The sequence below is a fragment of the Dermacentor variabilis genome, chromosome 2, assembly GCF_050947875.1.
Source record: "Dermacentor variabilis isolate Ectoservices chromosome 2, ASM5094787v1, whole genome shotgun sequence".
Taxonomy (NCBI): domain Eukaryota; kingdom Metazoa; phylum Arthropoda; class Arachnida; order Ixodida; family Ixodidae; genus Dermacentor; species Dermacentor variabilis.
Window position 1 is genome coordinate 66,498,943 of NC_134569.1, and position 16,185 is coordinate 66,515,127.

Consider the following 16,185-nt stretch of genomic DNA (forward strand, 5'->3'; position numbering starts at 1 on the left):
ATCCCAAGCACCATCATCGCGATCGGCCCACAGTTTTTGCACACGCACATGAAATATGCACGGAAGCATGCCATGAATAGCTTCGCCGTATAAATGGCGACTAAATGATCGCCCCTAGTGGCCGCGTCGAGAAACAGCTTATCCAGGTTCAAGCTTGAAGCGAAAGAGGACCTTCTATCATCACATGCGCTGAATGCCTCGTAGTTCCCAAATCGTTGTGATGCCGCCGCGCACAAGCCCGAAAATGAAAAAAAAGAAATACGGATGTCGAAACACTCGTTGTGTACCATTATGTGTGTCATCGCGGTGGAAAGACAGCAATGTAAGATTTCATTTTTCGCGAAAAAAGCAGGCAACGCGCATAGGAGAGCGACTTCGATAAGAAACTTCGAGGCCCACATACACACGCACGCACGCACGCACGCACACGCACGCACGCACACCTAAAATGTCATTACCAGAGTTTTGTCACCCACACAATTTGAGATTTCTTTTGACTTGCCTCGACCTTTTCAGTTAAAATTTTATTGTGGCTAATAGCTTACTGCATCAATATTGGCACGGACGTGCACGGCTTTTAATTCATCCTTTCGCTTTATTTCTGCAACTCCTGACGATATGAAAACAAGCGCTTTAGAAGCACTAGCGGCGGCTGCCTCATCCGTATTTTCTCACTTCAACATGCATTGTTTTATATTTCCACTGTAAACACCATGCACATACACAGTATATTTAAATTTACACACAGGGCAAAGTTCATTATATGTTTTGAAAGAGAAGGAGGTAGCAAATAAAAATTATTTCTAAAGGTATGGATAGCCTATGCTTAGAGAATGAATATGTTGCTGTATGTCCACCTCACTTCAAATTGCTTTGCCTGCTTTTCTGACCCTGAAAAAGACTTGCACACTTCGGTGACCCCTTCAGCAGAGTCTTTTATGAGCGGCGTGTGAAATTAAGGTGAATAATATGTGTCTCACTATTGATTCTCTTTCCAGTAAGCAATGCTATTAACTCATGAAAAAGAAAATACTTTTCTAATAATTTACAACACTTATTAGGGATGGAAACATCGTCATTTGCACGCAGAGGTCATAAATGTATACAGGTGTCCAATTTAACTATCATGCACCCAGATTTAAAAGAAAAGGACAATTGCGTTACTCGAAGAAAACCTAGTGCACTTTGTTTCCGGTACAGTGGTGTAGCTGCCAGTAACATTTTTTCTATACTGAGATTTAATTAGGTGATTGTAATAATTATCTTGCTCGAGACTTACTATCCTAATTATCAAACTGTCAATGAGGCATTTGTAGGCACAGCCAATTGCAGTATTTTGCAAACTCATTGCAGTATTTTAAGCGACGTACTAATTTTTCTGACTGACAAATAAACCCCGCGAAATATGAAAAATACCACGTGACTACGCTACCACTCGCATCATAAAGCAGCGCCCTCGAACAAGCTCCCACTGAGTTAGCCAGAACGAAATCAAGGAAATAAAAAAAAAGCATCGTGATCGAGCTAGTTCCTTATCTGCCGCGCCCCGGCTGAAGTAACGCGTCGCGTTTGGTGTTAGTTGGAAACAAGCTGTGATAGCTGTTGTCCTAACGTAAAAAAAAAAAAAGTGCACGGAGGGTGTTTTTCTTCTTTCTTTGTTTTTTTTTTGCCACAACATCCTTGAGATTATTTTCCTTCAGAAATTAAACATCTATTGTTCACATCATATATTATGTCCACACTTGAATACGTCTGTACCGCGTGGTATTCCTGGCTCAAAAATGACAGTCAGTGAATAGAAAGAGTGCGAAATTTAGGATTTCGATACGTTTTCGGAAATCACACAAGACACTTCAGTGTGACGCGTGCTAAGGAGAAACTTGGCTGGATTTCGATCATTAGCTAAACGTAGGAAAATGCTAAGACTGAAATTTCTACACAACATTTTTCATTCTCGAACATGTATGCGGCGTGAAACGTACTTACTTCCTCCTGATTATGTTTCCTTACGACGAGACCATGTCAACAAAATTAAAGAAATAAGGTGCAAAACTGTAAGATTTGTTGCCATTTTTCCCCGGACAATTTCGGATCGGGAACAACAACCACGAGATGTGGCCACCCCACCACCAGAAATAACTTTTTCTTGCTGCTCCAGTAGTGCATTTACGTGGGCAATGCAATTATAGCGAAAGTGAATTCTATCGAATACAAAGAATGTATTCTAGGTCCTGTAATTTATACGTAATTGCTAGGCCCTGTGACGTATGTTTATGTTTATGCTAAAATTATTGCTTTCTATTCTTATGGTTTATTCTTGCAGTGTTTGTGTTCAAGTGTGTGTGTTATCGCAACGTTTCATGCACACGACCATTCACCAGCATTTTTTCCCCTTCATTGTACTATACCCCCCTCCCCCCCTCTTTAATGCGATTCGTGGCGCTGTGGGTATAAAGTGATAAATAAATAAATCATCACGAAAGCGAATTGACAACGTCAGTGCAAAGGTTTAAAGGTGCGTTTTGTTTCACCCCAGTCGCCATGTCTTTCTCTAATGAGCAGAAGGAAAACATGATCGTTGCCTTGGGAGCTGCAAATGGAAACAAGAGGGAGGCCTCAAATATATGTCAATCATGGAAGTGTGGCGGTAGACCAAACGCATCGACTATCATCCGAAATTATGAAAGCTTGAGACAAACCGTCAGCTTCCAGAAACAGCGGCGGCGGACTCTATCTTTGAGTACTACCGTAGGCGTACGGATGTTCTAGCATTTATGGCTTCAAAACCTCGTGCTAGCGTGCGGGACGTGGCCTCCCAGGTACCAATTTCCAAGTGATCAGTTTGGAGGATTCTAAATGACATGGCCTTTCACCCGTACCACCTTAACCTGCACCAATGCTTGGAAGATAAGGACCTGCAGAATCGTCCATATTTCTCGAATTGGGTTCTCACAAAAGCCGGTAACGGACTTTTTGCTCAACATCATGTGAACCGAGGAAGCCAATTTTTGCAGAAAGTTTGCATAATGCACACTGTTGGAGTGACTCCAATCCACACTGGGCACCAGTGCCAGGGGTCGTTCAATGTGTGGTGCGGAATTTACGCCGGTGCTATAATCTGTCCCATCTTCGATCACACACTGTCTGGACAGCGTTACGTGGACGAAGTACCTGAAGGAGTAGTGGATGAGTTCCTTAGCGAAGTCCCGCTGTCACGCCTTTCACTTCTGTGGTATCAGCAAGATGGGGCGCCAGCACACAGCAGCTGAGCACGAAACTGGCTTGATGCGACTTTTCATATGCGCAGTAGATTGGCAGGCACGGGCCTGTAAATTGACCGGTTAGGTTACCTGATCTCTCTCCACTAGATTTCTTTCTTCGGGGTTAGGTGAAAGAAAGACGTCAGATGAGCTCAAGTCATGGATAACGCATGTCTGCCAAAGAATTCCAGCGTCGGTCATCAAGAAAGCCACAGAAAATTTGATAAAGCGGACTTAGTACTGCTTAGCTGCAGAAGGAGACCTATCGGAACAAGTCCTCTAGGGGGCACCTAGTGTTCAACGGCGCTTGCGAATTTATAGATGATAAGGGCGCACTCAAATCTGATGGTTTTCAAAGCGTAAGCATTTCTATCCTTACCCAACGGAAAAACCGTCCCTCCGTTCGTGCCGTAAGACGATCGCTTTCAATATAGCGCCCGCAGCAGCGAGCGAATTCACCTGCGTGCTGCCTTTCGCTTCAACGCCAACGAAGCGCCGAGAACACAGCGCTCATGGAGCTCTCACTACATGCCGCCCACTGACGCTTTCGCACATCGCTTTCAAGATAACGGCCGCGCCAGTCTTAGCCGCCTACGGAGCACGATTGATCGTAGTTCATAATGGTTCGGTGTACCTAATAAATTTTTGCATATATTACCTTCATTTGCTACATCTTCCTGGTCATTTCATCTCACGTCCGCATTCTCTGCGGGCTATTGGGGACGAGCTTCACCACTGGAAAAGCTGGCGCCACCATCGTCGTGACGTGGCATGAGGGATCGAGTGGACACAGAGGCGGCGTCGGCTGCTTCGGAAGCGCCGAGTCGAACTGAAAACGAAAGTTTAATGTCCCATCTGCGCTGACGTTCTGATTAAGTGGTGAGGTCTTCCCGCCTTGGGTGTTTGCTTGACAACATTTGAAATCATTATACCTAATAGGTAGTGGCTGCCTTTGGAGGCGTGCAGCATGGTAGGTTCCGCAGTGCCGGACGTACGCAATGGAGCCCGGTGTCAGCCTTATAAAGCTCTCTCACGTAGCCGCAGGACGAGAAGCTGCGCGAAGCTTGGCTCGCCAAAGTTAGGACAGGCAAACAGCCATCGGCTGCAAATCGGGTATGCAGCAAGCAAATGCGCGAGTAATATTTCTGCTACGGCGCCGGGACTGCGATGTTCGGTGAGTAGCAGAAAACGCGCACTGAGACGTTCGCCCGCGCTCGCTGCCCAGCTGATGTCACGACGGTTTGGTTTATGAACTTGTTGATGCTAGACACTGACAAGTTTACTGGAATGGAAAGGGAATGGTAAGTAGCACATTAAACAAAGGCATGGCATATGGTCATGTTTGTGTTATGAATTAATGCACTGGATTACGAAAAAGAGGCAGCGCGAAATCGCCCGCTGAGTGCATACAGTGTGACACAACTTTAGAAATAACAATGAAACGTCCAAGAATTTAGAAGAAAAAAAAATATTGAATCGTCTCGACGGTGCATCACAGTCGCCGTAGGCGTCGAAGTTCATAGTTATAATGAAATTATTTTTGAACAGCTCTGATAGCGTCCACGCAACAATGGTAGCTTGGGTGCTGTCAAATGCTCATATTCTGCGGCCTAAAGCTCACAGCACGGTGCGAAAACGCCCTCAGTGAACACGAAACATTGTGCGCGGGCATGCATGCAGACGCGCAGTCGGTCGCCGCGAACCCGTGCGATCGCTGCATATACATTGAGGCTTCGTTCTGTTATGCGCCATTCTGTTATACAGACCGCCCAATATAAGAACATATTTCACATAGTTTGCGCTCAGTGATTGCCGACCTTTCACGCAAGCCGGTTCGGGCGACTCCATCGCGGCGACCGCGTGCAGTGGCTTTTGCTGTACGTATTCGGTAAAGAGATGGCGTCTGTAAACGATTCTGTGCTTTCAGTTTGCCCAAGACTATTATTTCGACAGTAATAAAGTTCCCTCGTTTTGAGAGTACTTACAGAAGTGTACATGAGGGCTGCCGCGTGGTGTTTTTATTAAGCATCGTAAGCCAAACCTATGAGGAGCGCGCCGCGTGATCCCTCATACTACGCAAGGGAGGCGCTTCCGACAGATAGTAGAGAGCTTTAGAATAGGGGCCCCAATAGTTTGGGGCCCCAAAGAGCTTTGCGGCTGTTATCGTTGGGGCACGCAGGAGTGAAGAGTTTTAGAAAAGGGTTTTGCGTTTGCGGATAGCGTCTTGCGCTGACAGCGCCACTACGGCGTCAAAGAAAAGCTATTACAAATAATTAAATCAACTATACCATTTTAAGATAGGAATAGTAATTTTGACTTCCGTGTATTCACGTTGAATTACAATTTAGAGGTTATTCTGTAAGCAGCAAACAATTAGTTGCGCTTAGTTTTGAGCAAACCAACTTTACGTGCCTTTACCAGCCAAGCTTAGCCGTGTTAGGCCTACGAGCCATAAAATACACAATCGAATTCGGAAGCAGCGGCGTCTAATCAATCAATCTTCATAACACACGCTAGTTGAGAGAAAGCGATAACCGCAGTCACTTCTCATAGCTTGCGAACTTCACGCGTTACCACGAATCGAACCCAGTTTGGTGCTAGGTTAGAGCCGTCGCTTCGATGGGTGCCGCCATGCTTGCTGACGCAAAGCTTTTGGGGCCGCTATTTGGGCTCCCGCTAAATCGGTGAAATAGCGTTCCCAACGCAAAACCCAAACGCCGTTTGCGTCTCGCGCATGCGCAGTGGCTTCGACGCTACTTCTTTGGGGCCCCAAAACGTTCGGGGCCCCTATTCTAAAACTCTCTAGTGACTCTGCAAGTCCTCGCCTCCAATACTAGTGAACATAGCTTCTACTCGCGTTTTCTACATCGCCTCGTGCAGGTCTCACTTAATAGTTCGGTGTTGCAACCCCGCTTCTCCGGTTCTTTCGCGGTCGTTCTTGCAATTATACGACACACGAGCATACTACCACGAAACAACACATCTATACTATATACGAAATGCTTACGCATCATTCAGATAAATTCCAGAGAAGATTCTGCGTATACTTTTTTTTATTATTGTTGAGACGTCCCAGTTGCCAGTTCGGCTCATTTAGAAGTGGTACACTTACTTTCTTGAACGCGTCGGTTTTTTTTTTTTTTTGCTTTTTTCTTGACGTAAGTCGTTTCCCGGTCCGTTTATTTCACATTTATTTTTTGCAACGAACCTGTTTTTACAGCACGTATACATTCTAATGAGAAAAACTCAGTGCACTTCCACTCTGTCAGGAAAGGTGACCAGCGAAGCTATGTATGTGGGCTCCTTTAATGGCGTACTGCACCTCCACTGTGGGTCGGCCCGGCATTGCCCTATTCTTCGGGATCGGCCCACGTAGGGGAGTGCGTAACGCCTGCTCACCTCCGCCGCGATCGGCCCGGCATTACACTATTTCGATTTTTTTTTCTTTTTCTAAACGCGCACACGATAGTGGGAAAAGTATATCGATTAACAGCTTCGCAGTAAAAATAAAACCATCACTTTAAGTTCGCTTTGGTCCGAAGCAAGCTTCTGCCGCGAAATATAGCTGCGCGCGCACTCTTTCGTAGTTCTGCGGAAACCCGCAAGGTGGTGTTGCGTACTCCCGGGTAGCGTACCGTACTGCTGCCGAGAAGTAGCAGCGCCTGCCTATCGAAGCACGACCGACATTACTTATTGGGTAGCGTGGCGTTGTCGGCGGGCTGCAGGCATCCGGTAGATCATGACGACCAAGCAGGGGCGAGACGATTTGCTAGTGCGAAACTTGCACTGTTTATTCAAAGGTAGTTGAAAGAAAATAAGAAAAGCATGAAGTATCAAGTATCAAGTCTGAAGTCTCTCAAAAGTACATTTCGGAGCCCCTTAAATAGCTCTCTACAAGTGTGGGCGGGATCTTGCTTCCATCGATGACACGTGACAGGCCCCGGAGAGAGGGCCCCCGTGGGCTCCGGCTCAGTGTAGGGTGAATGACCTCTCCGGCGCCGTGGGGTACGGCCAAGAGAAGGGGAAGGGGATGAGGTAAGCACACACGATGCCACGACCACGAGAGGAGGGGAAGAGGTCGCTCGTGGGCTCCGGCTCAGGTGTAGGGTGAATGACCTCTCCGGCGCCGTGGGGTCCGGCCAAGAGAAGGTGAAGGGGATGAGGTAAGCACACACGATGCCACGACCATGAGATTAGGGGAAGAGGTCGCTCGTGGGCTCAGGCGGTAGGGTGAATGACCTCTCCGCCACGTGGTGTCAGACGCCAACCCTAACAGTGGGTCAAGACAAGTATGGAGAATGTGCTACAGTAGGGACTGGATCATGCGCGCTGGGTGATATTGCTCTCGTGCTTAGTGTCTGCTTTTGTTGTTAATAATAATAATAATATTTGGGGTTTTTATACGTGCCAAAACCACTTTCTGATTATGAGGCACGCCGTAGTGGAGGACTCCGGAAATTTTGACCACCTGGGGTTCTTTAACGTGCACCTAAATCTAAGCACACGGGTGTTTTCGCATTTCGCCCCCATCGAAAATGCGGCCGCCGTGGCCGGGATTCGATCCCGCCACCTCGTGCTCAGCAGCCCAACACCATAGCCACTGAGCAACCACGGCGGGTGCTTTTGTTGTTCAGATTTCCATTACGGAGTATCTGTGGCGGTACTTAGCTGCGAGTGAATCTGCACTGGTAAAGTGTACTCAAAATCTGCAGCGGAATGCATTGCTGTTTTAGACATGTTTCTGCACTATGCAACACCCTGTGTGTAAAACTCTTATCTTGAACAGCAGCGCATTTGACTCCTCCAGTGCGCATTTCATGAAACTGGTGCTAAGCACAAAGTTTCTAGCAAAAGGGGATGCTCTGAGTACTGGATGACTTCAATTTTGCATTTGTAGAATTCCCCCTAAAGACAATAATTAAAAAGTTATTTAGTGAAAGTTGGTAAATTAGTAGTACTAGTGCCATGCAGCGTAAAGTGTCATCTCTTAGGATGAGCTTTCAATGCTGGCAATTGCTAGCCTGATTTAGGCCCGTGGATTTGTGGATTTTGCAACAGGTATATATCGTATCTGAAGGTGCACAACATTTGTTGGATTGTTTTGTTGGATCGTTTGAGTGTCGGATTGTTTTGTTGGATCAAAGTCCACCTGATGGCGAGATCCTGAAAAGCTGCCTCAAAGAAGCTTGAGGAAGATCCCCCCCCCCCCCGCACACACACTTTGGCGATGGTATACCAGTGGTCACAATACAACTGTTAACAGTGTCTTGATCAATCAACGGAAGCAAATATACAATATAGTTATAAACAATTAGAGGCCGCAAATGAAAATACACAATGCGAGTTTACACAATACATAATTTTGTACAAAAAAAGCATATGAGAGGAGGCAAAAATTGATCAGTATGAACACCTTTTCTTTTCTTTTTTTTTACAAAACAATTTTATCGGGTGGACAGCAGTGGCGTAGCCAGAAATTTCTATGGGGGGGGGGGGGGGGGTCTCAGGTTGCAGCTCGGCCTCCTTCCTTTTTGTCGAAAGATTTGTCGAGGGATCAGATACATGAATAATAACTGCATTGCCATTGCCAAAGTTGCTGCCAACGAATTCTTGGACGCTGCGCACTGTCAAGACAAGTAAAATATGTATTTTTTCATAAAAGAATATATTCGTATGTCCCAAAAATTGTGCCAGAAATAACTGATGTCAATGCTTCCATCTTTTTTTTTTTTGTCTATTTAACAAGTAAATAAAATATCACACAAGCTTTAGAACCACATCAGTTCGAAACCAGCAAAGCAGTGCATGCCACTGATATGAAAAACGTAAAGGCCATGAAATGAACAAGTTGAGGACAAATATTTTAGTGAAACTTTGTCATTCAAGAACCTAGCTTGTTTAGATTTTTGTACATATGCAACGACCAGGGAGAACTCTCAATGACGCAGTCCTTCGTTCCATCGTACTGCGCGGGAGCAGCTGTCATCAGTAGTGTATTGTGAGTAATTGCACTGAGGAGAGGCTCTACCCCCTCCGCGCGCTAGAAGAAAAGTGTGGAAGAAGTGACGTGTAGGTTCTCCTCTATTTGCTTTTTTTTTCTTTTGCTGTAGCGGCCATGCTTTCGGGCCACAATGGCGTCTTTGTTATGGTTCTGTGCGCTCACACGTGTTGCTCCGTAGGTTTCGTACCATGGCAAAGGCGTCGTGTTGGCAGGTTTGCGTTAGTCTCTGTGTTTTGTTGCGCTGTGTTATCTGGGCCGTGCTCTCCCGGATGTTGCTGTGGCCAGGTGGGACAGAAGGAACTAATGTTCGTGAAATGAACGCGCATGGGGCGGGGGGCAACGCTGTACGCAATGTACCGCGCCATGGCAATGGCAACGGACGAAGCGGGAAATTTTGCCCTCTTTGGTGGAATCATGCTAGCGTGCCATCGCAGGCCGAAACCTATGCGTTTCAGAATCTGTACAATGAACGCCTTGCAGGTCAGTGATTCCTGCTTTTGACAGCGCAAATGGTGCATTTGCGGCACGTAGAACGTACGTTATGAATGCATAGTTCGTGTTTAGTAACAACTTGCTTTTGTGCATATTAAAACACATGTTGCTTAACTGTTGCTTGTTCCTCGCAGTACTCGCGACAACACGAAGTCTTTTAAGCAGAGCTCGTTCGAGGTTCATGCACACCTGCACAGGTGTACCTCAATACACGTGCTGATAGAGCGTTACGCAGAATATGCGCATTTTGCTGCCCTCGGCAACGTACGCCTGCCAGCCGACGCTTCATCCTGGAAGATGGGAAAGAAGCGACTACTTTGAACGAATCCTCCCTACCGCAGGCGTATCTTACTTGTGCGCGCGAGAAGCGCAGGGAAATCAAGGTTAGCGGGTGCGCTGCAAGAGTCAACAAGGCTCCACAGAACGTACGCGTGCGAACAGATCAAACGGCTGTTCCATGGTCGCGCGTAGGCAGGTTCTTCATGCTTACTGTTCTGCACCGTGCGCCGGCTATCGCAAAACTTTGGTTCCGTGAAGCTTCACTTACCGTGGGAAGAAGGCACTTCACGTCACAGTCAATGGATCTAAACGCGGAGTCAGAAATGACATGCTGCCTCCGCGCGCCGGCGCACTGTCGTAATGATGCACGGCCAAGTTTGTTCAATAAAGCACGACGATGCCTCAAGTGAGAATGTGTTTGTGCTGATAAACTCCAAATGGATCGCAAACGGGTCGGTGTGTCGTGCGTGTCTCCAGTGCGTTCTTGCAGCGCAGTGAGAATGCGTACATTTTTTTCGTATCGCCAGAAGTCTAGCTCGCAAGACCGTCTGAGAGCCCCAGGAAGTCCAAGCAGAGAAAAGCCAGTAGAAGGCAGCGATAAAGGTGACCTTTTTTTAAAAAAAACACGCAAGAACTGGGCAGCGGCCTGCAGCTGACGAGAACAGTTCAGTTAACTGGCCGTATAAGGCATGTTTTATGTCGTTTCTCCTCTCTTTTATGCTCCCTCCTCGACTGTGGCGCCGCCTACACCGCTCGACCGTAGCAGACGACCTTTCGCAGAGTGAATGCACGCATGGCAAGGCGGTGTGCTTTAAGCGTTCGCGTTGGCTTTCTAGCTCCGAGTAACTTCGTCTACAGCATATAATTTCTACACGGGCGGTTATGCAAATTCTTGACGGCAGTTTTTTTGTTTTTTTTTCTATTGCACCCCAGATCCCTTGTTACCATCTTAACCCATTCAAAATTACCCGATGCATTGCTACCACACTACTCCAGTCATTCTTTCAACTGTTGCATTTTTTGGTCTTTTTTGTTACTCGCGCACTGCCTGGCTGACCGGCTCTTCTAAAGCCACAAAAGCATGCCGCCAACAAAACCCCTGAAGGCTCCCTAACCTCTCGCTCCCCCAATACCCTCCTATATTTTTCATTTTCCTGTTTTCCTCCCTCTTGATCTTCTTTTCTTCTCCCCGCCTTTCCACTCTCCCGCTCATGTCTCCTCGTCTTAGAGACAACGCTTAGAGACATCACGTGACAGTGCTCATTTTCTTTGCAGTCTCTCCCTTTACAACCAGCCGCCACTGACAACAACCGCACGTGACGTCACTCTACTAACCCGTTAAAACTAACCTGCCGAGGATAAAAAGGCCGCCTTTGACAAATATAGGTCCCTCTTATTGAAAAGTTGGCCTGCCTTTATGAGGCACCTTATCCCTTCCCTATTTATAGCCTTTATACCACACTTTTCCTTTTTTTGTAGGCTAGAAGGTCGTTCAAGTTCTTCCACAAGATGTTGGCCTGACCACGTGTTGATTCAAACTGATTAGTACAGAATTCTTTCCTGGCCTTCTTTAATTTTTTATCCAAATGGTTTCTATATGCTTTAAATAAATTCAGATCATAAGAAGCCAACAAACACTGACACCAAGGACAACATAGGGGAAATTACTTGCGCTTAATAAATGAAATAAAGAAACGATAAATTAATGGAAATTAAAGTGGATGAAAGAACAACTTGCCGCAGGTGGGAACCGAACCCATAACATTCGCATTTCGCGTGCGATGCTCTACCAATTAAGCTACCGCGGCGTTGTTTACCCATACACTTTCTTGGGTATTTATGTGTCCTAGTAGAACCCTGGGAGTGTTAGCCAGCGCCACCACTCACAGACCTTGGCGGCGGACGTGGAACGTCCTTTTTGCCGCAGGCGTCACGCGAACGTGATCTTTTTTGGGTGAAGGCAACTGGTCAATAAACCCACATATGCTACCTGAAGGCCAGGGTTCTACTAGGACACATAAATACCCAAGAAAGTGGATGGGTAAACGACGCCGCGGTAGCTCAATTGGTAGAGCATCGCACGCGAAATGCGAAGGTTGTGGTTTCGGTTCCCACTAGCGGCAAGTTCTTTTTTCATCCACTTTAACTTCCATTAATTTATCATTTCTTTATTTCATTTATTAAGCACAAGTAATTTCCCCTATGTTGTCCTTAGTGTAAGTGTTTGTTGGCTTCTTATGATATGACTAATAAAAATCGGGCCCCTCGGTTAATCCCCTTTCTTCTCGTTAAATAAATTCAGGTCATTTATATCTTTCGTTCTGATACTTATGATATAACTTGTTTTTCATTTCTGTTTTGGTTATAAGCTCATTTCTAATCCAAGGCTTGCCGCTATGCCATGTTCATTTCAGGGTATTTATTGGAAAACAGGTAGCATATGAGCTTCAATATGTTCAAGGAAGCCTCGTACACTTTTTCGGTATCATTTTCCAAGAGAATAATGTTCCAGGTAGCGTCAGCTATGGAATTCCTAAATATAAAGAATATATACTCAGAAATATCCTGAAAAGAAAATATTTTTTTTTCGGTTTCTATGTTTGAAGCAAAAATATGGGAAGATTTTCACTCACATCTGAAATAATTACTCCTGATTTTACAGTACGAATCTCCAGGTTCATAATGAATACGTCTAGTACCGGTGATGAACTACTCATGATTCATGCTGGCATGACATTCAAAAGCCCCATTTTTGTTTAGTAATAAATACGTATCTTTTTTAGACCTATGACAGCCTAACATATTGATGTTGATATTACCATCACACACAAGCTTCACATCTGTTTCCCTAGCATAAAACAAAGAATCAAGAAACGTAAATAATCTGTGTACAGAGCCCTGTGGTGGGCGATAACATCCAACAATTTAAACACTGTGTTTTGTGAACATACAGATAACACCTCATAATCAGGCCCAGAAACAGTAAATTGCAATAAAGGATCTGGTTCCCAGCCTTTCTTAAAAAGCATGCAGACACCATCTTCTCAGGTGATACTCCAGTTTAAAAAGAATGTTTGATAGTTTGCAATATAAAAAAGGTCCGAGTAACCTGTAGACCAGGTTTCTGTGATCATTAAAACTTCAAATGATGCATTCAGTTCCTGCAAAAGTGCCGTTAAATCCAATTCTTTGTTTCTAATGGACTGTACATTTAAATGAAGGCATTTAAAAGATTCCTAGAAGTCTGTGCCAAGCTCATTTGAAAACTTGTTCGGAAATATATTCGAAAATGTACTCAGAACATTCGCCATGTTGATCCTTATATAGTCCCCACATCAGCACCAGGCGGTCATGTGGCTGGTCTGGTAGCTCACCCAGAAGTCAATGATGAAGCAGTTGCCAGCAGCAGGCAACCCTTGAAGAAACGTGCTATCACAGCTTGCCCATGTGTGGCGGTATGCTGCAAGGATACAATAGATTGTTTAGATGGGTGCTTCTGTGGCCACTGTTGTTGACAAAGTGTTTTCCAGTGGGCTTGGGTGTCAGTTTATGAAGCCAACATCAGCACCAGGCAGTCACGTGGCCAGTCTTGATGATGATATGATTTCATATCAGCAGCAGCAGCAGCAGCCTACTTTTATGTCCACTGCCAGGACGAAGGCTTCTCCTAGCAATCTCCAATTACCCCTGTCTTGTGCTAGCAGATTCCAACATGCAGCTGCAAATTTCCTCATTTCATCACCCCACCTAATTTTCCTTTGTCCTCAACAGCACTTCCCTTGCTTCGGCACCCATTATTTAACTCTAGAGGGCCACCGTTTATCTACTCCATGCATTACATAGCCTGCCCAGCTCAATTTATTTTTCTCTTTATGGAAACTAGAATACCGGCTATCCCCGTTTGCTCTGTGATCTGCACTGCTCTCTTCCTCTCTCTTAATGTTATGCCGAACATTTTTTTTTCCATCGCCCTTTGAGCAGTCGACTTGTTCTCGAGCTTCTTTGCTACCCTCCAAGTATCTGCCCCACATGTTGGCACTGGTAGAATGCAATGATTGCACACTTTTTTTTTTCAATGACAGAGGCATGCTCTCAGTCAGGATTTGATGTCAGCCTTATACACTCCAACCCATTTTTATTCTGTGAATTTCCTTCACATGGTCAGGGTTCCCTGTGAGTAATTGACCTACATAAACATACTCCTGCACTAACTCTAGAGGCTGACGGGCAATCACGAATTCTTGTTTCCTAGCCAGGCTATTGAACATTATCTTTGTCTTCTGCATATTAATCTTCAACCCAGTTCTTGCACTTTCTCGGTTAAGGTCCTCAATCATTTGTTGCAGTTCATTGCCAGTGTTGCTACAGGACAATATCATGTGCAAACTGAGAGGCTACCAAGATATTCACCGTTAATCCTCACTCGTAAGTCTTCCCAGTCTAATAGCTTGAATATTTCTTTTAAACATGCAGCGACTAGCATTGGAGATATTTTGTCTCTTTGCCTGACCACTTTGTTGATAGGTAATTTTCTACTTTACTTGCGAAGAACCAAGGTAGCTGTGGAATCTTTGTAGCTATTAGCCAAGAGATTCATGTATGCCTCCTGTAAGCCTTGTTTACGCAATGCCTCCATGACTGCTAGTATCTCTACTGAATCAAATGCCTTTGCATAATCTATGAAAGCCCTGTAGAGAGGTTTATTGTACTCCACAGATTTCTCACCTATCTTACTGATGACATGTAAGTGAAAGCTGGTTAATTATTTATTCTAGCACCGCACAGCATCCAATTTTCTCAGACAAGCTTAACAGAAGCATGAGCAAGCATAAAAGTGTCATCTCTTAGGATAAGTTTTCACTGCTGTCACTTGCTAGCCTGACTTAAGATGTCCTCGTGAATTTTGCAACACGTATGTATTTTGTACCTTAAAGTACAACATACTTCATATGCTGCATTGAAAATACAGATACTGATATATGTGCTGTGGAACATATACAGATTTAAAGAGGCTCAAGGAGTAACTCAAGATAGTATCTAAGATAAATGTACCTTCAATACTACCCAGCCCTGATTGTAGGTGTTTTACAATATAACAGGTTGCTGCCATGTTAAAGCAACTACTCATTTAGAAAGTTGCAACATCATCTTGATTCACCCTCGCCTGGCATAGTCCTCTCAGTACATAATAAGATGTTTGAAACAAAGTTCGGCAGCATTTTACACTTCTGTAACACGTGAAGGCGAAGGCCTGCTGCACACTTGATAATGCACTAAGTTATACGATCAGAGGGTTCAGACTTATTGCAAGACATAATGAGCCACAGTGTGGAGTAAATGTGTGGCAAGCTGTAGTCTGCAAGCTTCGGCTTCCTCTCTATGTTGTCGTCTCACATCCTCATGTTGCTGCTTTTACAGTTCAGCCCCTTCGGCTTGCGTTCTACACTTAGCTGCAGCTTTACGTGTTCATGTAGCGTGGTCGGACTCGTGCCAATGACGTTTCTCTGCGACTTTACATTGCATCCTCTCAGCAGGGGGCCTTACTCCCGCCGCTTTGCATGTCGCACCTCGTTTCTCACTTGGCTAGTATCCTCGGCTGTAGCATACTTCCGAGGAGGGTAGGCAATGTTTTACTGATGGTTCGGATGCTTGTTTTGAGCTTGTTCTTTATAAAAAGTATGCTGTTCTGTGTGTTGTATGGGTGATTTCAGTAAATGTATACACTGTTTACTTCACTTTGTTGAGCGCCTCTAGCCGCTGCCTTAAAGGGATATGAGCCATTTCATTTGCCACTGCAATTACCATTGCATTACCATTGCATTTTCCATTGCATCTTTACTTGCTTATGGGGTATGAGCCATTGCCGATGATAGCCCACATCCTTGCAGAGTGCACTAAGCTCAAGAACCCCCCACCATCCCTACCCCCAACCCTCCCCAGTCCCAACCCCCCCGAGCGATGGGAGACCTTGTTGTCCAGCCCCGACCTACTGACCCAGCTCGCGCTGGCGGCTAGGGGCCAGGAACTGCTGGACGCATATGGGACCTGAGAAGAAGGTTCCACCCCATCTGGTGCCAGTGCGCACCAACCGTCACTAAGGGCTCAGCACCAAAGTTGATTCTCTCTCTCTCTCTTTTCTTGTACCACTCGACT